The sequence below is a fragment of the Pongo pygmaeus genome, chromosome 13 (genome assembly GCF_028885625.2).
Source record: "Pongo pygmaeus isolate AG05252 chromosome 13, NHGRI_mPonPyg2-v2.0_pri, whole genome shotgun sequence".
Taxonomy (NCBI): Eukaryota; Metazoa; Chordata; class Mammalia; order Primates; family Hominidae; genus Pongo; species Pongo pygmaeus.
Window position 1 is genome coordinate 96492913 of NC_072386.2, and position 26604 is coordinate 96519516.

Here is a 26604-nt window from a genome sequence, read left to right on the forward strand (position 1 = left end):
AAGAAGGTGATTTTTTTGAGTTGACCTCATTTATTGTTGGCTACATATGAGTTACTGGACATTTGGCTTCTGTACTTGGGAGGCTTATCCTCTTCTCTAATGGCAATGTGGCACCCTATTATTTGCAATATTACACTTTTAGGGAAGAGCAGGGAAGAGTGAAAACCAGCTGATGTAGTCATTATCATGAGTTGAAACAGGGCAAAGCCACCATCATACCATGCTTCTCATGCCGAGCTCGTTAATGGGTGTAATTTTGTTAGTCTTGCAGTAAGGAATCTTTAGGTCATTTACACTGTGAGAGGTGAGAAGTGAAAGCTAATTTAATAAAGTTGTCACCTTCTTAAAGGCATATTCAGAGGGTTGCTAGCTGAAGAAACTCGAAGAAAAGAAAGAGGTCATTGCTGAAATCTTTCTATTCTTTTCCCCATTTTACTTTGCTTCATTCAACAGGGATTTCTGGAAATATTGTCTAAGGAATGGCAAAAGAAACAAAGAGAAAAGTTACATTTCTTTTTTTTCCCCACTTCCTTTGAAAGCTGTACATGAAGATCTGTGGCTTGTGTAGAATGGATGAGGTGCTCTGTAGCTCTGAGACATTACCAAGGGGAATCCAGGGCCAGAGGTGTGCAGGTGGGGCTGTCAATCAGAGACAACATCAAGGGCTCTTACAAAAACAAAAGGAAAGAAAATGGATGTTTAATCAATAAAGTTGCTCTCTGCTTAACCTTTTGTGTTTTAAGCAACATTCACTGGAGCCCAGCAACAGATTCCAATATTTAACACATAAAAGGTACTCAAAAAGGTGAGGCCTTGGAGAGCAGCTAGAAAGTGAAGATGGAACAGAGGGTTAAGAAATGGAAAGAAAAAGAATTGGAGGAGAGGGAGGTCAAATGGATGCTTAAAGGCTGGGAGCCATTAAGTACAGGCTGGGCACTGCTAGAGAGGCAGATGTGAGAGTCCAATGTTAGACTGCGTGAGTTTTGTACACCTGCTGATCTTGAGCTATATTCAGTTTACATTTGCTTCTAGAAGGTAATCAGAACAAGTCAAGCTTTGGCTAAAAAAGGGAGGAAGAAGCTGCCATGAAAGCCTCAACTTAGAGTACTGTTCTGATGGCAACTGCCCACCACTGCATATCCACTCTGATTGGGGGTATGTAATTCAAAATGGTGGATGTGATGGTATCAAGCAGGTGCTAGAGAAAACATCTGGAAAGAGCCTTTGGCTTCTTGGCAATACCCAAGTTAAGCTACTCATAATCTCCTTTGTGAACTATTTTTTTTTAATGTTCTGGGACACATGCGCAGAATGTGCAGGTTTGTTACATAGGTATACACGTGCCACAGTGGTTTGCTGCACCCATCAACCCATCATCTACATAAGGTATTTCTCCTAATGCTATCCTTTCCCTAGCCCCCAACCCCCAGACAGGCCTCAGTGTGTCATGTTCCCCTCCCTGTGTCCATGTATTCTCATTGTTCAACTCCCACTTATGAGTGAGAACATGCAGTGTTTGATTTTCTGTTCCTGTGATGGTTTGCTGAGAATGATGCCTTCCAGCTTCATCCATGTCCCTGCAAAGGACATTAACTCATCATTTTTTATGGCTGCATGGTATTCCATGGTGTATATGTGCCACATTTTCTATATTCAGTCTATCATTGATGGGCATTTGGGTTAGTTCCAAGTCTTTGCTATTGTGAACAGCACTGCAATAAATATACGTGTGCATGTGTCTTTATAGTAGAATGATTTATAATCCTTTGGGTATATACTTACTAATAGGATTGCTGGTTCAAATGGCATTTCTGGTTATAGATCCTTGAGGAATCGCCACACTGTCTTCCACAATGGCTGAATTAATTTGCACTCCCACCAACAGTGTAAAAGCATTGCTATTTCTCCACATCCTCTCTAGCATCTGTTGTTTCCTGACTTTTAATGATGCCCATTCTAACTGGCGTGAGATGGTATCTCATTGTGGTTTTGATTTGCATTTCTCTACTGACCAGTGATAATGAGCTTTTTTTCATGTTTGTTGGCTACATAAATGTCTTTTGAGAAGTGTCTGTTCATATCCTTCACCCACTTCTTGATGGGGTTGTTTGTTTTTTTCTTGTAAATTTAAGTTCTTTGTAGATTCTGGATATTAGCACTTTGTCAGATGGATTGATTGTAAAAGTTTTCTCCCATTCTGTAGATTGCCTGCTCACTCTGATGATAGTTTCTTTTGCTGTGCAGAAGCTCTTTAGTTTAATTTGATCCCATTTGTCTATTTTGGCTTTTTTTTTTTTTTTTTTTTTTGCCATTGCTTTTTGTGTTTTAGTCATGAAGTCTTTGCCCATGCCTATGTCCTGAATGGTATTGCCTAGGTTTTCTTCTGAGGTTTTTAGGGTTTTAGGTCTTATGTTTAAGTCTTTAATCCATCTTGAGTTAATTTTTGTATAAAGTGTAAGGAAGGGTCCAGTCTCAGTTTTCTGCATATGGCTAGCCAGTTTTCCCAACACCATTTATTAAATAGGGAATCATTTCCCCATTCCTTGTTTTTGTCAGGTTTGTCAAAGATCAGATGGTTGTAGATTTGTGGCATTATTTCTGAGGCCTCTGTTCCATTCCATTGGTCTATAGATATGTTTTGGTACCAGTATGATGCTGTTTTGTTTATATATAAACTATATACCTTGTAGTATAGTTTGAAGTGAGGTAGCACGATGCCTCCAGCTTTGTTCTTTTTGCTTAGGATTGTCTTGGCTATATGGGATCTGTTTTGCCTCCATAGGAAATTTAAAGCAGTTTTTTCTAACTCTGTGAAGAAAGCCAATGGTAGCATGATGGGGATAGCACTGAATCTGTAAATTACTTTGGACAATATGGCCATTTTCACAATAATGATTCTTCTTATCCATGAGTATGGAATGTTTTTCCATTTGTTTGTGTCCTCTTATTTCCTTCAGCAGTGGTTTGTAGTTCTCCTTGAAGAGGTCCTTCACATCCCTTGTAAGTTGTATTCCTAGGTATTTTATTCTCTTTGTAGCAATTGTGATTGGGAGTTTACTCACAATTTGGCTCTGTTTGTCTATTATTGATGTATAGGAATGCTTATGATTTTTGCACATTGATTTTGTACCCTAAGACTTTGCTGAAATTGCTTATCAGCTTAAGGAGATTTTGGGCTGAGACAATGGGGCTTTCTAAATACACAATTGTGTCATCTGCAAACAGACAATTTCACTTCCTCTCTTCCTGTTTGAATACCCTTTATTTCTTTCTCTTGCCTTATTGCCCTGGCCAGAACTTCCAATACTATGTTGAATAGGAGTGGTGAGAGAGGGCATCCTTGTTTTGTGCCAGTTTTCAAAGGGAATGTTTGAAAGGGAATGTTTGTGCCAGTTTTTTTGGTTGATAGGCTATTAATTACTGCTTCAATTTAAGAACTTGTTATTGGTCCATTCAGGGATTCGACTTTTTCCTGGTATAGTCTTGGGAGGGTGTATGTGTCCAGGAATTTATCCATTTCTTCTAGATTCTCTAGTTTATTTGTGTAGAGGTGTTTGTAGTATTCTCTGATGGTAGTTTGTATTTCTGTGGGATAAGTGGTGATATCCCCTTTATCATTTTTTGTGTCTATTTGATTCTTTTCTCTTCTTTATTAGTCTGGCTAGGGGTCTATCAACTTTGTTGATCTTTTCAAAAAAACCAGCTCCTGGATTCATTGATTTTTTTTTTTTTGAAGGGTTTTTCCTGTCTCCATCTCCTTCAGTTCTGCTCTGATTTTCGTTATTTATTGTCTTCTGCTAGCTTTTGAATTTGTTTGCTCTTGCTTCTCTAGTCCTTTTAATTGTGATGTTAGGGTATCAATTTTAGATCTTTCCTGCTTTTTCTTGTAGGCATTTAGTGCTATAAATTTCCCTCTAACCACTGCCTTAGCTGTGTCCCAGAGATTCTGGTATGTTGTGTCTTTGTTTTCATTGGTTTCAAACAACTTATTTATTTCTGCCTCAATTTTATTATCTACCCAGGAGTCATTCAGGAGCAGGTTGTTCAGTTTCCATGTAGTTGTGCGATTTTGAGTGAGTTTCTTAATCCTGAGTTCTAATTTGATTGCACTGTGGTCTGAGACACTGTTTGTTATGATTTCCATTCTTTTGTGTTTGCTGAGGAATGTTTTACTTCCAATTATGTGGTCAATTTTAGAATAAGTGCGATGTGGTGCTGAGAAGAATGTATATTCTGTTGATTTGGAATGGAGCATTCTGTAGAGGTCTATTAGGTCGGCTTGGTCCAGAGCTGAGTTTAAGTCCTGTATATGCTTGTTAATTTTCTGTCTCTTTGATCTAATATTGACAGTGGAGTGTCAAAAGTCTCCCACTTTTAACACTTTTTTAAGTATTGTGTGGGAGTCTAAGTCTCTTTGTAGGTCTTTAAGAACTTGCTTTACGAATCTGGATGCTCCTGTGTTGGGTGCCTATATATTTAGGATAGTTAACTCTTCTTGTTGCATTGATCCCTTTGCCATTAAGTAATGCCCTTCTTTGCCCCAAATAAAAGACACAGACTGGCAAATTGGATAAAGAGTCAAGACCTATCCTGGTGTGCTGTGTTCAGCAGATCCATCTCATGTGCAAAGACACACATAGGCTTAAAATAAAGGGATGGAGGAATATCCACCAAGCAAATGGAAAGCAAAAAAAAAAGCAGGGATTGCAATCCTAGTCTCTGATAAAACAGACTATGTGAACTATTAAAATAGCCTCCTAGCTATCAGCCTGCCTCCAGGTTCAGGTACATTCTCCAGAGTGTCATTTTTCTTAATTAAAAAAATTAATTTTAAAAACATGAAAATTATAGAAAAGTGTGAAGAGAAAACTAATAATCATCCATATCTCATCCATCCTACATTCAGCATTTACTGAGTACCTATTATGTGGCAGGAACTGTTTCAGGAAATATAAAAATGAATATAGCTGACCCCTTTACTCAGTCTGGATGGAAAGACATGCAGGCAAATGATTGTAATATTTTGCTTCTGTACATGCATATATTTTCATAATAATTTTGATTATTAATTTGATTAAGCAATATATGCAAACAGAACAAAATTCAAAAATTACAAAAGGACATAGAATAAATGGTAAGTCTCTTTCCTACTTCTGTCCTTTACCCAGTTTTCTATCCCAGAGGCAACCACAGGTACCAGTTTCTTATTTTCCTTTTCTTTCTCTGTAATTATATACGTATATATTTATAAGCATATACATATATCCATATACATAACACACAAGTAGCATATTAAATACCTCATTCTACATCCCACATATTTTACTTTGTGTATTTTGGAGGTCATTAAGCAGCAGTAAGAACAGTCTACTTTGTATTTGGCTGCATAGCATTTAATTGTGTACATATCAAAAGATATGTTTTATATATAAGTATAAATATAAATATGTTTTATATTTATATATGTTTTATACTTATATATGGATATATAAGTATATATCCATATACTGTAAATGTTGCTTAAAATATATATAAGTATAAAACATATACAAATATAAAATCATGTTTTAAATATACGCTTTATTATTTAAGTGCTAAGTGTTAACTGATCATATTTCTCAATTCATGGAACATCATCCACGATGGTCCTTGCGAGGTACTTTCTTTTCACACACTGTTTTTAGATTTATCCATGTTTCTTTGTGTGTATATAGTTTGTTGCGTCTAAATAATGCCTAGAATTCCATAACATGCATCTAATACATTTTATTCATCCATTCTTGCAGTGATGGAGAGAGAGCTAGGTTGCTTCTAACTCATCGCTATTATAAACAACTTGATGAATTATTTTTCAACGTGTTTCCTTATCTACCTGTGTGATTGTTTTTATGAGCTATAAACCCAGAAGTTGAAAGTCTGGGCCAAGGGATATATGTACATTTAATCAAAGTACTACCAGATTGCACACCAGAGTGAGTGTACTTGTGTTCATTCCCAACACCATTGTGGGAGGTGTCCTGTATTGCCACATTCATTTCAACACATCATACTAACCAGCTTTCCAATTTTTGCTCATCTGATGAGTATACAGTAATACCTCCTTGTTTTAATTTTTATTTCTATAAATAAAATTATTTTGAGCATATTTTTATATGCTTGTTTGCCTGTTGGACTTCCTTTCCTGTGTATTGCCAGTTCATATCTCTGCCTGGTTTTCTGGCTAGATTACCTAATCTTTCATTATAAGTTGTAATAATTCCTTGAATATCCTGTGAATTCTAGATATTAGTTTCTTGTTTTTAGACAATGAAAATGTTTAATCCCATCTGTCGTCTATTGTGGATATCCATATTTTTATGTATAAATTTTGTTTTCCCCCTTATGTATTAAGCTTTCAGAGTTTTGTTTTAGAAGTCCTTTCTCACCCCTGGGTATAAAACTATTCTCCTCCATTATTTTAAGTTATATCTTCCCCACCTACATTTTTAATTCATCTGCAACCACTATTGTATATGGTGTAAAGTAGGGATCTAATTTTTAATTTTTCTTCATATATTAAGCTAGTTATTTGTAATAGTCCATTACTGCTGCTCTGACAACATACCACAGACTGGGTAATTTATAAACAGCATAAATTTGCTGCTCACAGTTATGGAGGCTGGGATGTTCAGGACCAAGGAGTGGGCAGCTTTGATGCCTGGTAAGAGCCAGATTTCTCTTTCCAAGATGGCATCTTGAACATTGTGTCCTCTAGAGGGGAAAAACACTGTGCCTTCACTTGGCAAAAGGGCAAGACTCAGGGCACATGGGCCCTCCCTCCCACCTCACTGGATTAGGGGAGTATTAATCCACTAATGAAGGTAGAGTCCTCATGACTATAATAATTTCGCAGAAGGCCTCACCTTTTATTACCATCCCCTTGGATTTAAGTTTCAATATGTGAATGTTAAAGGGACTGATACATCCAAACCATAGCAAATACCATTTATAAAGAATCAGGCTTTTCTATACTGATTTGTAGTGTCACCTTTATTACATATCATGTTGCCATAAATTCATGGGTCTGTTTCAGAACTCTCTAATCTCCTCCATTGGTTTAATTCTTGTTATATACTGATTTTATTACAATGGTTTTGTAGCAGATCTTAATATCTGAAAAGCAAGTCTTTACTGTTTAACTTTTTCAAAGCTGACTTAGTTAATCATAGACATTTTGTTCTTCTCCATGAATTTTAGAATAAATCGAGTTCCTTAAAGGCCTACCTAAAATATAGTTTGGAATTTAAGTAACTTAATATTAGGAGAAATTGATATTTGTATGGTAAATGGTTTTCTCTCCATTTATCCAGATCTGAAAACACAAAAATAATTCCATGGAGGCTTTTTGAATGCTTTAATTCTTTATTAAGTGTAGTTTTTCTTGTTTTTTAGATGGTATCTTATATGTGATTACATTTTCTATTTGGCAGTTCCTGGGGAAGAAAATTCTATTTACTTTTTGTATGTTCACCTTTATTTAATAACATTGGTGAACTCATAATTATTCTAATAGCATGATGATTCCATTGTTTTTTATTCTACGGAGATGATCACACCACTTCCAATTATTGACTTTTTTGTTGCGGGAAGTCAGGGACCCTGAATGGAGTGACCAGCTGAAGCCACAGCATTAGAACATAAATTGTGAAGATTTCATGGACATTTATTAGTTCCCCAAATTAGTACTTTTATAATTTCTTATGCCTGTCTTTACTGCAATCTCTGAACATAAATTGTGAAGATTTCATGGACATTTATCCCTTCCTCAATCAATACTCTTGTGATTTCCTATGCCTGTCTTTACTTTAATCTCTTAATCCCGACATCTTCATAAGCTGAGGATGAATGTCACCTCAGGACCCTGTGATGATTGTGTTAACTGCACAAATTGTTTGTAGAGCATGTGTATTTGAACAATATGAAATCTGGGCACCTTAAGAACAGGATAACAGTGATTTTCAGGGAGCAAGGGAGATAACCTTAAAGTCTGGCTGCCTGTGGGCTGGGCAGGACAGAGCCATATTTCTCTTATTACCGAAAATGGGTAAGAGAAATATCACTCAATTCTTTTCCCAGTAAGGAATATTAATAACCAACAGCCCTGGGAAAAGAATGTATTCCCAGGGAGGCCTCTAAAATGGCCACCCTGAGAGTGACTGCCTTTATGCAGATGTAGATAGGGATGAAACAAGCCCTAGTCTCATGCAGCGCCCCCAGGCTTGCTAGGATTAGGAAATTCCAGCCTGGCAAATTGTAGTCAGACCGGTTCTCTGCTCTTGAACCCTGACAATGGGACAGTGGGACATGAAAGTTCATTAGTGATTCTAGTTTCACCCTGACGTTCTGCCTTGTGATCTTTTGTCGCCCCTGAAGCTTGTGATCTCTGTGACCCACACCCTATTCATGCACTCCCTCCTCTTTGAAAATTGCTAATAAAAACTTGCTGGTTTTACGGCTCAGGGGGCATCACAGAACCTGCTGACTTGGTGATGTCTCCCCCAAACACCCAGTTTAAAAATTTCTGTCTTTTGTACTCTGTCCCTTTATTTCTCAGACTGGCCAACACTTAGGGAAAATAGAAAAGGACCCACATGAAATATCAGGGGCTGAATTTCCCCCAATACTTTTTTATGTCTTTTATTCCACTCTGCATGCCTCATTATTTCTTTCCTTATTTCACTGGCCGTGATCTATAGTACTATGATCAAAAAAACAGCCATTTTGGTCTTGTTTCTCTTCTTAAATTTTCTTTAATAAGAAATATAGGCTGGACACGGTGGCTTACACTTGTAGTCCCAGCATTTTGGGAGGCCGAGGCAGGCAGATCACGAGGTCAGGAGATCGAGACCATGGTGAAACCCCATCTCTACTAAAAATACAAAAAATTAGCTGGGCGTGGTGGCAGGTGCCTGTAGTCCCAGCTACTTGGGAGGCTGAGGTAGGAGAATGGTGTGAACCCAGGAGGCAGAGCTTGCAGTGAGCCGAGATGGTGCCACTGCACTCCAGCCTGGGTGATAGAGTGAGACTCTGTCTCAAAAAAAAAAAAAAAGAAATATATAATGAATTCTCAGAAATATTTCCCATGTTAGTAAGGTTCCCTTCTATCCCTAGTTTGCTAAGAGTTTTTGTCATAAATAGGTAATAAACTATATATACATATATATGTTTTTTGTTTGTTTGTATCTAGGGTTTTTCCCACTTAGCCCATTAATGTGTTGTATTTACTTGAAATATTTTTTGGTATTGAACCATCTTTGCATTCTTGGGATAAACCTTATCTGACCATGATTTTTAAAATATATATACTGTTAGTTATGGGTAGCTAATACTTTTGTTTCTAAAAAGTAAATTGGGCCTCTAATTTCTTTATGAGAAGTAATATGGCATAATGCTTAAGAGTATAGATTTTTCAAGCCAGACTCTCTGGATTTGAATTTCAGTTTCGCCACTTACTTGCTGTGTGATCCAGGGAAGCAGTAAACCTTCCTAGCCTTATTTTTCTTATCTACAAAATCTAATTAATACTAATGATACCTAATCTATAGCTTTCCATGATGAATAAATGAGTTAAAATATAGAAAGTATTCATAGAAGCACCCAGCATATAGTAAGCTCTAATTAAATGCTAACTATGAGTATGGCGCCAAGTTAATTTTGTTTGGGGATCAACATTATACCAGCATTATAAAATAATCTAGACACTTTTCTCACTATATTTTTGATACAATTGTATAAGAAAAGAATGATCCATTCCTTGAAAATTGGGTAGGAATCACCAGTAGAGCTTTATGAACCTGGAGTTTTTTGCAGTGAAATCTTTTTAACTTCTTTATAATTTTAATGTATGTGTGCATATTGGTCTAGTCATGTTTTCTGTTCCTCCTTTCACCAATTTTGATATTTTATAACTTTTTTTCAGAAATGTATTTATTTTGTCTAGATTTCAAATTACTTAAGAGATAGTTGTTCATAGTATTTTATAGTTTTTAAAGTTTTAAATTTGTAGCTACTTACTCTTAATTCTACATTTGAATATCTACATTTTCCTCTTTTTACCTTGATTGGTCTTGCTGAAGTTCTACCTTACTAAAAAAAACCAGAGTTGTTTTTGAGTGCTTTTCACTCTTCTTTTGTTATCCTTTGTGTTGATTTATACACTTTTGCCATTTACTTTTGTGTTTCTTAGGACCCATGTTTTTTTCTTCAGCTTCCTAAGTTAAAAGCTTAGCTTGTTTATTTTTTAGATCATTCTTTTTTGACTGATAAAATGTATCTCAACCTATAAACTTCTAAATACTACTTTAGCTCTGTATCATAAATATCAGCATGTTGTATTTCATTGTCATTAAGTTCTAAGTGTTTTCTAGTGTCTTTTAAACTCAAGGGCTATTTAGTACCATATTGTCTAGTTTTCATATATATGGGATTTTTAAAAAGCCTTAATTTTTTAACTAAGAAATATTTTTGAAATAGGTTTTTCTAGTTCTGCAAAGAATGTCAGGGCAATTTAATGGGAATAGTATTGAATCTATAAATTGCTTAGGGAAGTATGGCCATTTTAATGATATTGATTTTTCCTATCCATGAGCATGGAATGTTTTTCCGTTTGTTTATGTTGTCTCTAATTTCTTTGAGTAGTGGTTTGTAGTTCTTCTTGTAGAGATCTTTCACTTCCTTTGTTAGGTCTATTCCTAGGTATTTTATTCTTTTTGTGGCAGTTGTGAATGGGAGTTAGTTCGTGATTTGGCTCTTGGTTTGGCTGTTGTTGGTGTATAAGAATGCTAGTGATTTTGGCACATCGATTTTGTATACTAATAGCCAAGGCACTCCTAAGCAAAAAGAACAAAGCTGGAGGTATCATGCTACCTGACTTCAAACTATACTGCAGTGCCATAGTAACCAAAACAGCTTGGGACTGGTAAAAACAAAAAACAAACAAAAAACAAAAAAAACCACTCATAGGTCAATGGAATAGAATAGAGAACCCAGAGATAAGACCACACTCCAACAACCATCTGATCTTCAAGAAACCTGACAAAACAAGCAATGAGGAAAGGACTCCCTATTCAACAAATGGTGCTGGGATAACTGGCTAGCCTTCTGCAGAAAACTGAAATTGGGCCTCTTCCTTACACCATATACAAGAATTAACTCAGGATGGATTAAAGACTTAAATGTAATACCCAAAACTATAAACCTTGGAAGGCAACCTAGGCAATACCATTCTGCAGACAGACATGGGCAAAGATTTCATGATGAAGACACTAGAGGCAATTGCAATAAAAAAAATTGACAAATGGGATCTAATGAAATGAAAGAGCTTCTGCACAGCTAAAGAAAATATCAACAGGGTGAATAGACAATCTACAGAACGGGAGAGGATTTTTGCAACTATGCATCTGGTGAAGGTCTAATATCCAGCACCTATAAGGAATTTAAAGAGGAAAACAATCTCATTAAAAAGTGGACAAAGAATACGACAGACACTTTTCAAAAGAAGAAATATTTGCAGCCAAAAATCATATGGAAAAAAGCTCAACATCACTGATCATTAGAGAAATGTAAATCAAAACCACAATGAGATACCATCTTACACCAGTCAGAATGGCTATTATTAAAAAGTCAAAAAATAATAGATACTGGCAAGGTTGTGGAGAGAAAGGAATGCTTTTACACTGTTAGTGGGAGTATAAATTAGTTCAACCATTGTGGAAGACAGTGTGGCGATTACTCAAAGACCTAAAGACAAATACCATTCAACCCAGCAATCCCATTACTGAGTATTTACCGAAAGGAATATAAATTGTTCTATTATAAAGAATATACACATGTATGTTCATTGCAGCACTATTCACAATAGCAAAGACATGGAATCAACCCAAATGCCCATCAATGATAGGCTGGAAAAAGAAAATGTAGTACATATACACCATGGAATACTATGCATCCATAAAAAAGAATGAGATCATGTCCTTTGCAGGACATGGATGGAGCTGGAGGCCATTATCCTTAGCAAATTAACACAAGAACAGAAAACCAAATACCACATGTTCTCACTTACAAGTGGGAGCTAAATGATGAGAACACATGGACACACAGAGGGGAACAACATGCCCTGAGGCCTATTAGGGGGTGGAGGGTGGGAGGAGGAAGAGAAGCAGGAAAAATAACAGATACTAGGCTTAATATCTGGCTGATGAAATAATCTGTGCAACCAACCTCTGTGACACAACCATCCCCCATGACACCTATTTAACCTGTACATCCTATACATGTACCCTGAACTTAAGTTTAAAAAAAGCTTTTTGTACTTAAAATACATGAAATAGAAACAATGCTAAATAAGCCCCAAACCATAAAATATAAGGGGGAAAACAAGATTACTATAGTGTACAGCAAAATAATTTGGAAAATTGGTACTGATAATTGTTACATTCAGGTTTTTTTTTTTTTTTTAATAATTGACTGTTTGATCTTACTAAAGAAATATTTACTAAAGAGTCTTGTGGTTAGGTCTGTAGTATGTTGAGGAAGACTTCAAACCATGAGCTAATAATCTATGAATGAATCCATGAATTTGCTTTTTCCACTCTAACAGGTAATAGTGAAAATGCCCACTTTCTGGGGAACTTGTTCCTTGAAGACAGAGTTGCAACTCCTGCCCCAACCCCACCCACACTGGAGGAAAAGTCTTTAGGAGACTCCAGTTGGGGTGGAGGCTCAGAGTTGCCAATCTCCACCTTCATTCTTGTGAATTTCCAGGCCATGCTTGAGGGTAACATTTGGATAGGTGGGAGAAACATGCTTTGATTTCCTACAGCTCCTGTGGGAATGTTACCTTCATCATTAAGACTGTCAGGAACTCCTATCCCTGCACAAGAACTTCAGATGGAGATGCCCAAAGATCGTGTACAGTGGGATATGGGCTACCCACTGTGAAACCATACTTGTATGAGGCAATAGTTTTAAATACATGAGAGAAAAATTATGGGGGTATGAGCCGTAAAATTCTGCACATGGTGGGAACCTTGATATTCTGAGGGTTGCAGAGAGGTCATCAGAGAAACTGGAGCATTGCCAGTTGGATCCAGGGAGCAAAAGGTTGGGCATGGGTGAGACTAGCATTTGGTATTAACATTTCCTAGAAGTCTTGACATCTCCTAGGTTTTAGCACGAGAGATTTGCTCTCTCATGAACTAGCTGATTATGGAAGTCTTCCCTGAGACGATGCACGTGTTTGGCAGGGAGTGCTCTCATTTCTGCCATCTCTGGATGCACTGGTTCATAAGGCAATCCTTTCTTTCTTCTTCCCTCTGGCCCAAGGCAACATATTTGAGCCCACAATGTGCCAGGTCATCTCAATCGTGGTTTGGAGTCCTCTTTGAGAGAGGAGACAGATCCACCAGCATCATCTTGGCACTAGTTGTTGTTTCAAAAATGTTTTTAAACTTCTTTAAGTTTTCCTCATGAATAAGATCATTCTAGTTCTACTAGGATGTCTAAAGACCGTAAACAGATTCAGATCATATCTCAGTTTAATCAAAATGTCCCTGACAAAATTTCAGTAATCACACTAATATGGCCTGGGAATTTGTAATTTTAATCCATTCTTATTTAAATTATCGAACTATGAAAACATTAGCCAGGAAATTTCCTTCAAATTTGTAAAAATTCTTCAAGGAGCGATCAAGTGCTACCCACAGAGGCTTTCTAGTTACGAGCTCTCTCTGTCTAGAGTGATGAGGAAAGTTTCTAGCTAAAATAATCCTGGATTTTATCTCCAATTCTAGCTTCTCATCTGGAAGTGTCTTGGTTTGGCTGATAAATTGTATGGTTAGCCTATACATAGCTATAGGTTTTAGATCCTTGCCAGAATATTAATTGGTTACAACCCTGCAGACTCCCAGATGGTACCTTGAGCCAAGTCCTCTTCACATGCCAGGCTTCATGGGTGCATCTGGAAAGCCGGCACATGATGAGCAATGGGTAGACATGTTGGAATAGTGAAACTTCCAGATGCAGGCTACAACAAAAAACAGTGAGCATAGGGACAAAGAACCTGCCATGTAGTAGGTGACGTCAGAGAAGGCAAGTGCATGTAGCTCAAAAAGAAATAGTCTGAGTTATAATAGACATTCTCGAACAAAAGCACCTACGTGCAGTCAGAAAACAGATAAACATGTACTCTTACTGTGAGACAAGCTGCAGTGGTAACTCAAGAAGGGAGTAGGTGAATTCCCTGATAGGAATTGTGCTGTTTCTTTTCTCAATTTTTGAAAATCCTTTTCCTCTGTAGTCTGTAGATTCTGAAAGCAGTAGAGGCAGAGGTGACTGGGGTGACATGGAATTCTGTATATTATACCTTTGTTGTTAATTTAAAATTTTACTGCCTTGTGGTCTGTATGATACTAATTATTTGGAATTTATTGAATTTTTTTTGGTAGCCTACTACATGGCACATCTATGTAAATGTTGTATATGTGCTTGAAATGAAAGTGTGTTCCTTATAGTGTGAAAAGATCTCTCTATATCTAAAAATGTAAGCTTTTAAATTATGTTATTTATATCTTCTGTATATCTGACTACTTTATGAGGAGAAGGTATTTAAAATCTCCCAAATCTTCCACCACATTTGTCTATTTATCTACTTCCTTCTCTAGTTCTATCAGTTGCTGCATTATATAGTTTGAGACTATGCTGTTAGGTTCATATATTCATGAAGCCAACTGTTGTGGTCTTTGCCTTTAAATGATACTTCAGATGTACAAAACTAGTTAGTTTTTTTGATGTGAAAGCAATGAATCATTGTGTTCTTGCATCCAGTGTTTGCCCTTGAGAATTGTGATATCACTATGATTCTTTTTCTTTTTTTGATTTCATTTTATTTTTATTTTTTTGAATTTAATTTTAAGTTCTGGGATACAAGTGCAGGACATGTAGGTTTGGCAGACAGGTAAACGTGTGCCATGGTGGTTTGCTGTACCTATCAACCTATCACTTAGGTATTAAGCCCCACATATATTAGCTATTTATCCTGATGCTCTCCCTCTCCCTGCTTCTTCGACAGGCCCCAGTGTGTGTTGTTCCCCTCCCTGTGTCCATGTGTTCTCATTGTTCAGCATCCACTTATAAGTGAGAACGTGATATTTTTTGTTTTCTCCTCCTGTGTTGGTTTGCTGAGGATAATGGCTTCCAGGTCCATCCATGTCCCTGCAAAGGACATGATCTCATTCTTTTTTATGGCTGCATAGTATCCTGTGGTGTATATGTACCACATTTTCTTTACCTAGCCTATTATTGATGAGCATTTGGTTTGATTCCATGTCTTTGCTATTGTGAATAAGCGTGGGCAAATATTTCATGAAGATTCTTTTTCTTTTGTTGGCAATCTGTAGCTCCTTTTTGAAATCTTAAAATCTGTTACTCTATCAAATTTTCTCTTATCTTTGATTATCTAAAATTTATTTTAATATGTATCAGTGTGTGTTTTTCTGTATCCTGTTTGGCACTTTGAAGCCTATAAGTTAAACATGTCATCTCTTTTTTCTTTTTAACTTTGGCAGATTTTATCTTCTTTATTTCTCCTCATATTTCTTCCCTTATTTTTTTTCCAAACTTTTTCTGGAGCTTCTAGTATATGGATGTTAGTGTTTCTAGTTCTCATATCCATGTTGCTTAGATTTTCCATGTCATTATCTTTTTTGTCTGCCTTCTGGTTTTCTCAATCATATCTTACATTTCATTAACTTGTTGATCAGCAATATCCACTATACAATTTATTCCAAATTTATTCCATCTATTTACGTTCTTTGACTGTTATATTTTTTGTGGTCAATACTTCCTTTGATTATATTTATGATTCTCATTTCTTTTTGAGAATATTATGCTTAATTTAAAATGTTTATGTGCATATACATAATTATATAATAATTATATAATAATTGGCATATAGTGCTGCTTGTTAATTTTTTAAAAAAAATATTGTCCACTTCAAATTTCTACTAGTTTTGGCTTATGAGTTCATGTTTTCCTAGGAATATCAACTCCTCATATACTAATGTATATGAAGGAGAAGGCCAATACTGAAGCCATATGCTGTGTTTCTCCTGGTGACTACAGGGAGGAAGAAAAGTAAGCTGTTTATGTCCTTTTTGTCACCACTCTATCAAGCAACATTTATGGTCAGGGATTTTCCCTTAAACTATATTTGGTAGAAATAGCACTGGGAAGAGGAAAATCTCATTAGATCAGTGGTTTTCAAGCTGTGTATTTAATGGGGGTATAGCCACTATTTTAAAAAATGAAGTAGAATTGAATAGAATGAAATATCAGAGTACATCACAATTCATTAATGTAAAGTATTGTTTAGTGAAACTTGTTTCAGCTCTGTATATACACACCAAAAAAGGTGTGTGCCAGGAATAAACATATTCCTTACTGTTGATAATGATCAAACATTTTGAAAGCTACTGCGTTAGATTTAATCTACCAATCTTTGGGTTGGGGTAGGGAAGGCTGACGATCCATCTCTACCTTCTTTCCTTGGTTCTTTACCCCAGCAAGGCTTTGGGGCTTCCCTGATATAGTCCTGCAGACACTGTGATTTTTATATCTCAGGGCAGCCATGATTCTATCAAGACAATTCTGAGGAAAGGCTGGAGCAGAATGTAAAAGTTGTCTTCTATCTTACTCTCTGCCATACCTGGACTATCTAGCCCAACATGGCATCATCCTCCAGCCTTCTCCTTCTGAACATTATTTCATTTTCCAGGCTCCCCACGGGGCTCTGACAGTATTTAGGCAGTGCCTCAGAGGCTTGATTTCCTCTCTTATTTATTAGTCCCTCTCTTATTTAATAATTTCTCTGGGGTTGATCTTGGGAGCTGGGAAAGAGCCAGTTGCTCTAGTTACTTCTCAGTTTTTTCAGGACCTAGAGCCAACTACATTTCGGATATTTGAGATTTCCATATATTAAATTCAGAATCATGCTTTGTTTGACTTAGCATTATATCAAATGCATTTTCTTTATCATCGAAAGTTCAAATGAACATAATTTTAATGGCTGTGTAGTATTCCATCTAATAATATTACCACAGTGTATTTAATCTTTTTTATATTGTTGGCTATTTAGAGTGCTTTCATTTTTCTTTTTTCACAACAACATGTGACTCTGGGTTGGGAATTTTTATGTCTTAATCCTTGCCTAGGGTTTAGATTAGAATAACTTTTAAATTTGTAACCTGACCATACTACTACCCAGCTTATAAAGAGCTTATTTTTACCCACTGATACATTTTTGTAGCTGAAAGGAAGAACTGCTATTAAAACAACACTAACTACTTTCACTAATAAATGTGCCTTTCTCCACCTGCAAAAAAAAAAAAAAAAAAAAAAAAAAACACAACACTAAAATGACTGGAGCCACTTCTGCATTTGAAGGGTGCTGAGGAATTATTCTCAAGAACAAACTCAATCTTTTGTTTAGAAGCCATATTAATGAAACTTCTGCTATGAAAGTCAAGATAGTGTGCGGTGATGTGATAAGGAAGTGTAGTTTAAGGAAACTAAACTTTTCTGCATCGTAGTGTGAATGATAGAGACATTGTTCTGCTGTATAACCTATTTTGGTATCTTCATAGTGCATCCCTGATCAGTAGTTTGTAAGGAGCCTTGACATTGGGAAGAGGAGAGGAAACGGAAGGAAGGACCTGGTTCTGAGTAAATGCAGGACCTAGGAAGATGACAGGAGGTAAGAGTCTAGTGAGAGAGGAGGACCCCAGTAGGAGAATACCTCAGACAAGGCATGTGTGTGGGTGGCTGATGAAAGGATGTGTGATAGCCAGTGTTTCCTGTTTTAAACTTATTCTGCTATTCCTCTTTCTCCTTTTCTCCCTTTGCCTATCTCAAAACATTAGTAGAGCTGTTGTGATGGTTAATACTGAGTGTCAACTTGATTGGATTGAAGGATTCAAAGTATTGATCCTGGGAGTGTCTGCGAGGGTGCTGCCAAAGGAGATTAACATTTGAGTCAGTGGGCTGGAAAAGGCAGGCCCATCCTTAATCTGGGTGGGCCCCAGCTAATCAGCTACCAGCATGGCCAGAATATAAAGCAGGCCGAAAAACATGAAAAAACTAGACTGGCCTAGACTCCCAGCGTACATCTTTCTCCTGTGCGGGATGCTTCCTGCCTGCAAACATCAGACTCCAAGTTCTCCAGTTTTGGGACTTGGACTGGCTCTCCTTGCTCCTCAGCTTGCAGATGACCTATTGTGGGACCTTGTGATTGTGTGAAGTAATACTTAATAAACTCCCCTTTATATATCTATCTGTCCTATTAGTTCTGTCCCTGTAGGGAACCCTGACTAATATAGCTGTGTTAGTGGCTAACTAGGAGTTAACTTTGTATAAAGGCTGCTTTGGAGAATAAAGGGTTCCACTTATGATTATGGAGAAATCAAAGACAGCTGAAGCTGCATGAGAGGAGGCCCAAGGCAATTTAGGTAAAACTTGGGCTGACAGAAGACAACCATGACTTGTCAGCACCTGCCTCAGAACTTCTCAGTTCATGCAGAGAATTTGCAGTCACATGAAGAAGGAAGCTTGAATTGTTTTATTCAGGTGGTAAAGAAAAGAGGTCCTTATAAAGATAAAGGACTTGGGGACATTTTGGGGAGCAAGGCTTTAGCAGGCAATCAAGATCCTATTGTGTGCTTTCTTAATACCCTATGCTGCTTTTTCATGCCATCAGTTCCAGTTGTAGTCAAATAATTATGTATTTAGTTGTTCAATGTCTGCTTTCCATTTAGAATGTGAGGTGCCCAAGGCCAAGAAAGGGTTTGTTGGGTTTGCTAGCCTCTAAAACAGACTCTGGCACAAGATAAATGCATGGCAAATGTTTTTGAAATAAAGGAATGTAATCAATTGCCGTTGTTTCTATTGTTATTAAAGAGAAGCACTCAAATATAATAATAACTATGCTAGGGCACTGGAATTAGGGATACTATCCCTGTCTTTTTTTCATATTTTTCTATGCATCTTTTATATTTTCACCAAAGGGTGAAAAAACAAGAATAACTCTTGGTAAGACCTCTTTACATTGAGTATTATATTCTTTGGAGTTTTGCTTCTGTTTCTATGTTCTTTTTGATACTTGAGATTGATTGATGAAGCTCTTCTATGATGCCCAGGTCTACCCACCAGAGAGCTAATTACAAAGCTATTCAATGGCACTCCTCTGCCTTTTGGAACCCAAAGTTTTGTCATTTGGCCTGCCAATGTGGAAATTTATGTTTAGATCTTGATTCTTAGATATATCTTGATAAATTATGAGAATACTGAATCTAAGATTTTTATGTTCATAGGTTCATACTGTGTCATAAAGGGAAGGTTTCTATAAATAAAAAACATGTACTTCCCTCTTTTTTGGTTGCCTTCATTAATAATTAGTTGATTTTCACTTACCTTGAAAAATGTTATAAATGTTTGACCAGCTACCCCTTTGAGAATTGAGGGGGGATTTGGTCCATTGAATATAACAAGTGAGGTGGTAACTCCAGATTCTCTTGGGTTGCTGAAGCTGACAAGCTGTGTTTGTTCTAGGTCTTCTCCTTGGCCCTTTAAAGTAGATTCCCATTTTCTGACATGCTCCAGTGGAAGCAGCTGCAAAAACTAAAGGGAGAATGAAAAATCCTCTTTTCAGAGTAGACAGAATAAAATCCAGAGAGCACAACCTGATTAGAATGGAACGATACGGATCCTGCTTCACTTCCATCCTTATAAAAATAACAATTTCTACGCTGCTCTTTGCTTTCAACCTTTTGGTGCATCTAGTTCACCCTTTTGGTATTCATTCCCTCATCTCTCTTTTATCCCTCAATGTACTACAGCAGGATTCCGTCCTGTATCACCTCACTGGAGCTGCTTAGGCAATTAATAATCTCCTAATTGACAAATGTGAGGTTTGATTTTTATTCTATCTCTCGTTTGATATCTGCATTTCTTTTTTGTCTATGATGATTCTGTCTCCTGGAAAATCTCCTTCTATGACCCTGAAATCTCTTAAATGTCTTCTTCCTCTTTTGGCTCCACCTTTTCACTGTTTTTCTTGCCTCCCCTTTCTTTACCGCCATTTATGTGTTGGTATTCCCCAAGATTCTATTCCTGGCTGTTTTTTTGTTTTTTTGTTTTTTTTTGAGACGCAGTCTTGCTCTTGTTGCCCAAGCTGGAGTACAATGGCGTGACGTTGGCTCACTGCAACTTCTGCTTCCCAGGTTCAGGTGATTCTCCTGCCTCAGCCTTCCGAGTAGCTGGGATTACAGGTGTCCACCACCATGCCTGGCTAATTTTTTGTAATTTTAGTAGAGGTGCGGTTTCACCATATTGGCCAGGCTGGTCTTGAACTCCTTACGTCAGGTGATCCATCCAACTCAGCCTCCCAAATTGCTGGGTTTACAGGCATAAGCCACTACACCTGGCTCTTGGCTGCCTTTTCTACTTTCTGAGCTCTTTAGGTGATTGCCTTCAATACCATGAGTTTAGCACGTGAACACCAGTGTTTCCAAAATGTGTATTTCCAGCTGAGATTTCTCTCTTGGAACTTCAGTTACATATTTCCAATCATCTAGGTGACACATCCTTCGACTGTGTAACCAAAGGCAATTCAAACTCAATACGTTTAAAACTGAATTTATCTTATTATCTTCTCCACAAAACACCTGCATCCTCTTCCTATATTTCCTACCTTGGTTAATGATGCCATCATATACCTTCCAGAAATCCAGAAGATGAATAATAATAATTCTTTTCTGCCCATGCAATTAATCACCAGGTCCTATAGATTCTACCCAATAAATGTCTCTCATGTGTATTTTGTCCTCTTCATTCAACATGCCATTGCCAACATACCTTCCACCAATTCCATCCTCTCTACTGCCATCAAAATTGTCTTTCTAAAATATAGATGTCTTTCTAAAATGTTGGCACACACCTGGTAAAAAACTTTATTGAGGCCGGGCATGATGGCTCATGTCTGTAATACCATCACTTTGGTAGGGTGAGGCAGGTAGATTGCTTAAGCTCAGGAATTTGAGCCCAGCCTGGACAACATGGTGAAACATCGACTCTACAAAAAAAAATACAGATATTAGCCAAGTGTGGTGGCACGCGCCTGTAGTACCAGTTACGCGGAGGCTGAGGTGGGAGGATGGCTTGAGCCTGGAAAGTCAAGGCTGCAGTGAGCTGAGATCATGCCACTACACTCCAGCCTGGATGGCAAACTGAGACCCTGTCTCAAAAAACTAACAAACAAAAAAACCCCAAAACAAAGCAAAAAAACCACACCAAAACCAGAAAAACTTTATTGAATGAAAAATGAGGTTTAAACTCCTTAGCAGGACAAACATGGTCCCTTCCATGAAGAAAATTAATCTCCTACATATTACCATGGCACTTTGTATATAATCCTATAATGGTCTTTGGAATATAATATATGGTTACTTTATTTTTTGAGATGGAGTCTCTGTCGCCCAGGCTGGAGTGTGGTGGCATGATCTCGGCTCACTACAACCTCTGCCTCCCGGGTTCAAGTGATTCAGCCTCAGCCTCCCAAGTAGCTGGCACTACAGGTGCCCGCCACCATCGCGGCTAATTTTTTTTTTTTTGTATTTTTGTATTTTTAGTAGCGACAGGGTTTCACTATGTTGACCAGGCTAGTCTTGAACTCCTGACCTTGTGATCTGCCCACCCCGGCCTCCCAAAGTGCTGGGATTACAGGCGTGAGCCACCAGGCCTGGCCAGTATGTGGTTATTATATATACTACATATGTGATTTATCAAATGGGCTATAAAACTCCTTGAAACAAGAGCCATGTCTTTTATTTTTGTATTTCTAGTGCTAACCACACAGAATAAAACTAGATTTAAATGAAGTGAACAAATGGATGAACTGGGGAAGAAATGTTGAAAGATTTGTTCTGTACGATGACCAACATCAAATGATCGAAGTATAAGACATTGATGGGGTGGTATGAAAATAGTGAAAATGAGAGAGGTCACCAGTTTATAAAAGTCCATTAACTGGAACACTGGATAATTTGTCATTTCAGAACATGTTCTGTGCTTTTTCAGGACCTGCCTCCATGGTGGTTTTAAGATATGTCTAAAAATTCTTGACACTCCTCTCTTTTAAAAATGGAGCCTGATTTCCCTCCCTTGAATGTGAATCAGACTTCATGACTTGCCTCTAACAAATAGGATGTGGCAGAAAAGATGCCATATAACTTCTGAGGCTAGATCATTAAGAAGGTAGCTTCTGTTGGCTCTTTCTCTTCTTTTGATTGCTTATGTTAGGGAAAGCCTATTTCTATGCTATGAGGACACTCACACAGCCAATGAAGAGGCCCCTGTGAGGAGGAACTGAGGCCTCCACCACCAACCAGCCACAACTTTCCAGCCATGTAAATGAATCACCTTGACTGAAAATTTTCTTGCCAGTCAAGCCTTCAAATGACTACAGCCCCAGCCAATATCTTAACTGAAACTCCATGAGAAATTGCAAGATAAAATTGCCCAGCAAGCATGCTCCAGAATTTCAGACCCACAGAAACTGTAAGAATAATCAATGTTTATTTTTGTTTTAATCTACTGGCTTTTTAAGTAGTTTGTTATGCAGCAATAGATAGCTAATACATGCTCTACTAAGAATAATTCTTCTCTTCATCTCTTACCATCCCATGTATTCTTTCAGGTCTAATTTGTTATGCAGCAATAGATAGCTAATGCATTCTCTACTAAGAATGACCCTCCTCTTGATCTTTTAGAATCTCATATATTCTTTCAGGTTCTGCTTCCATTGTCCTGGATTATTCCCAGCTTCCTTCAGTCAGAGCTGATATTTACCTCTTGTAGTTTTACCTCCTTTTATTGCTTAATATTGTTTATTATTTTAGCAAAAATGTGTTCATTACTCAATCTGTGCGGTATTCTATGCAGGGCATGGAAACCAAAAGATGAATGACTCAAAATTTTTGAAAATGGTTTTCTCTCCAAATATGCCCACTTTTCCTTGAGAAAAAGGATTTTGATTGTTCTTCATTGTTAGGTTGTTTTGGGGCTTAAAAGTGTGAGTGTTGGGTTAAGGTTGTCTGGATAAACATCCAGGCTTAGCCTGTTTACTGTCCCAGCTTACTACCTGACTTTGGACAAGTTACCTCTCAAGGCTTAAGTTTCTGTCTGTAAAATGGGCATAACAGTAATTCCTGCCTAACGTGGTTATTATGAAGAGTAAATGGGATCATACATGTTCAGTGCTTAGCATGGTACCTGACACTAAGTAAATTCTCAATAAACATATTAGTATTATTGTCATTGATTATCCCACTCAATATCTAGCATAGTGACTAAAATAGGGTAGGTATTCAGGAAATAAATGTTTGTTAAATTAAAATGTAAATGGAATAGGTTACTTTTGATATTGGAAGATAGGTAGTTAGAAAAGCATTTCAGACATGAGGTGTCAGTCATTATTCATGCAGTATTGAGTCACTGAGTACAATCAACTCAGTAACTTATTAATTGGTTAATTAACTTATTAAATGTTTAGTTACTGTGTGCCATTAACTAGAGACATAGGAAAATGAGTGAAACACATAGAAGGGCCAAGTGCTTAGACACTGGAGAAAATGTTTCTTAACCCAGGTGCTTCCATGGGAAAGCAGAATTCCCTACTGCCAGAGTCCTAGATTCAACAAATATTTATTGAGCCACTATTATATGCCAGGCACTGTTACAGGAGCTTGGGGTATGGCGAATTTTTATTCATTTGATAAATATTTATTGAACACCTTTTTTGTGTGTGTGCCATTCTTTCAGTTTCATTCTGTGAACAAAACAGATGAGGATTTCAGCTTTCATGGACCTTTCTCACAAGGAGAAATGGACAATAAATCATATTCACCTGTGGTGATTCACACTGAGTGTTAACTTGATTGGACTGAAGGATGTAAAGTATTGTTTCTGGGTGTGTCTGTGAGGGTGTTGCCAAAGGAAATTAACATTTGAGTCAGTGGACTGGTAGAGGCAGACCCACCCTCAACCTGGGTGGGCACAATCTAATCAGCTGCTAGCATGGCTAGAATAAAGCAGGCAGAAGAAGTTGTAAAGAGCAGACTTGCTGAGTCTTCTGGCCTTCATCATTCTCCTCGAACATCAGACTCCAAGTTCTTCAGCTCTTGGACATTTGGACTTATCCCAGTGGTTTGCCCAGGGGCTTTTGGGCCTGGGCCAAAGACCGAAGGCTGCACCGTCAGCTTCCCTACTTTTGAGGTTTTGGGACTCCGACTGGCTTCCTTGCTCCTCAGCTTGCAGACGACCTACTGGGGGACTTCACCTTGTGATCATAAGAATCAATACTCCTTAATAAACTCCCCTTCATCTATACATCTATCCTGTTAGTTCTGCCCCTCTAGAGAACCCTGACTCATCCTCATCCTACCTAGTTGATGATATAATTTGTTAGAAGATAATAGAAGCTATAAGAAAAAGGAAAAGAAAAAGTACAGCAAGGTAACAAGGATTAGATATGCCAGGGTTAGTGTATGCAGGAGACTTTGCAGTTTAGTATATTTCTCACTGAGAAAGTGAGATATTGATGAGCAAAACTAAGGTCCTCTTCTACCATCTAGTGAAAGAGACAGACAAGAAGAAAGAAAATAAACCATTAGTGGCTGGGCATGGTGGCTCACACCTGTATCCCAGCACTCTGGGAGGCCAAGGCAGGTGTGGATTATCTGAGACCAGGAGTTTGAGACCAGCCTGGGCAATATAGCAAGACTCTGCGTCTACAAAAAATTATAAAAATGAAAAAAAAAGTAATGATAAATATCATTAAAAAATAGGATAATGTGAGAAAATCAAGGTCCTAGTTCTGGATATCTGTGCCCTTCCAGGAGGGAAGCCCAGGCCACTACCAGTCCTGCCCATCTGGCTGAACAGAGTCTCTATTGAAGCACACACCTATGTTATGACCACCTGCTATGTGTCTGTGAATAGGACAGCAGAACCATTATGTGTTGTAGCAGGTATTATATTCCAACCAATTGGTCGACGAAACAAGAGACATTCGTAATCTGTTAGTCATATTTCTGGTGGTGTAAACGGGTGATGCTGGATCACTCTAACTCAAAGGTAGACTCCAGCCTCTCTGCACAGGACTGGAGGAGAAACTGTGTGAAGCTTGCCACTGTCTAGACAGTATAGGATGTTGTCATACAGTGGGAAAGATTTGCTTATTATGAGAACAGAATTTCTCATAGGTTTGAATTTGATCTTTAAATGAGGACTATTAAAGGGAGATGGCTCTTTCAGTTTTCTAACATAAATTTTAATTTTATTCCTGATAGATGAGATGTGGCTATGTCTCATGCTTAAGAAGGAGTGATGGGGTTGTAAAATGTTTCTATCTCAGTTTGGTTGAAGGTAGAAGGAATTCAGCGTTTACATACACTTAAAAGGGCTGTAGAGAGTGGGAAGTATTCAGAGCACAGCCACAAAAGGTGATTAAAGGACCTGGGGAGGAAGGGAAATTAAAATTATTAGGCCTGCAGAAAGACATGTGTGTGGCCAGGGTGAGAAGAGAAGGGGAAGAAAAGGGAACTGACTTAATAATTGTTCTCTTGCCACTAGGGGTAGAAAAAGGAAACAGGCTTAAATGAAAACAGGATAATTTAAGATAAGAAAGCTGTTTCTTCCCTGGGTTCTGGAGGCTGGCCTCTCTTCTGTAAGATCTCCAGGGAAGATACACATCAGTCTGGTGTAGTTTATTTTAGCTTTAGTAAACATTTTACCCAAGGTGTGTAGCTTTGTTCATCTCTTTCAATGCTTCCAGCTGGTAAACTAAGAATACATGTGATGTCTGAAAGCCACGTTAGGCTGAAGAAATCTGATCTCAGTGTCGGGTATTGAATTTCCAATTAGAATGCTCATTTGCCCTCTGTGCTGCACACTTTGGGCCTTGGGCTAATTTAAATGGAGTATTTTCAGTGGATCCTGCCTAGAGACAGGAAGATGGCTTAGGGGCCATCTCCTGCTTTCTTTTATTCCCAACATACTGTCGGAAATACTATTTATTCATTTAAGATTGCTGATTGAAGGTCAGATTAAATTATTTTTTATTCAACTAGTGTTGCTTGACATTTTTGTATATGATCTTTAATATTCTTCATTTTTAAAAGGTATGTATAAAATAATCCTCTTTATATAAAATACAAATATATTTGTGTGTGTACAAAATAGATATACTATATAGTCATAAAGAGAGATGTAAAAGATGGCCAAGGAAATGTTAATGGTGCTTACATAAGGAAGGTAGAATTTCATGTGACCTTTACTTTCTTTTTTATAGTCCCATGTGGTTTTTGAATTTTCTACAATGAGAATGCGCCATCTATATAATCAGAAAGAAAACAATAAAGCTACTGAGAAAAAATACTACCAGCCACATTTTGAGATTATTGTGATATATCAAAGAGGCAAAATAAGAATTTGCTCAGGATTCAAACCCAAAACTCA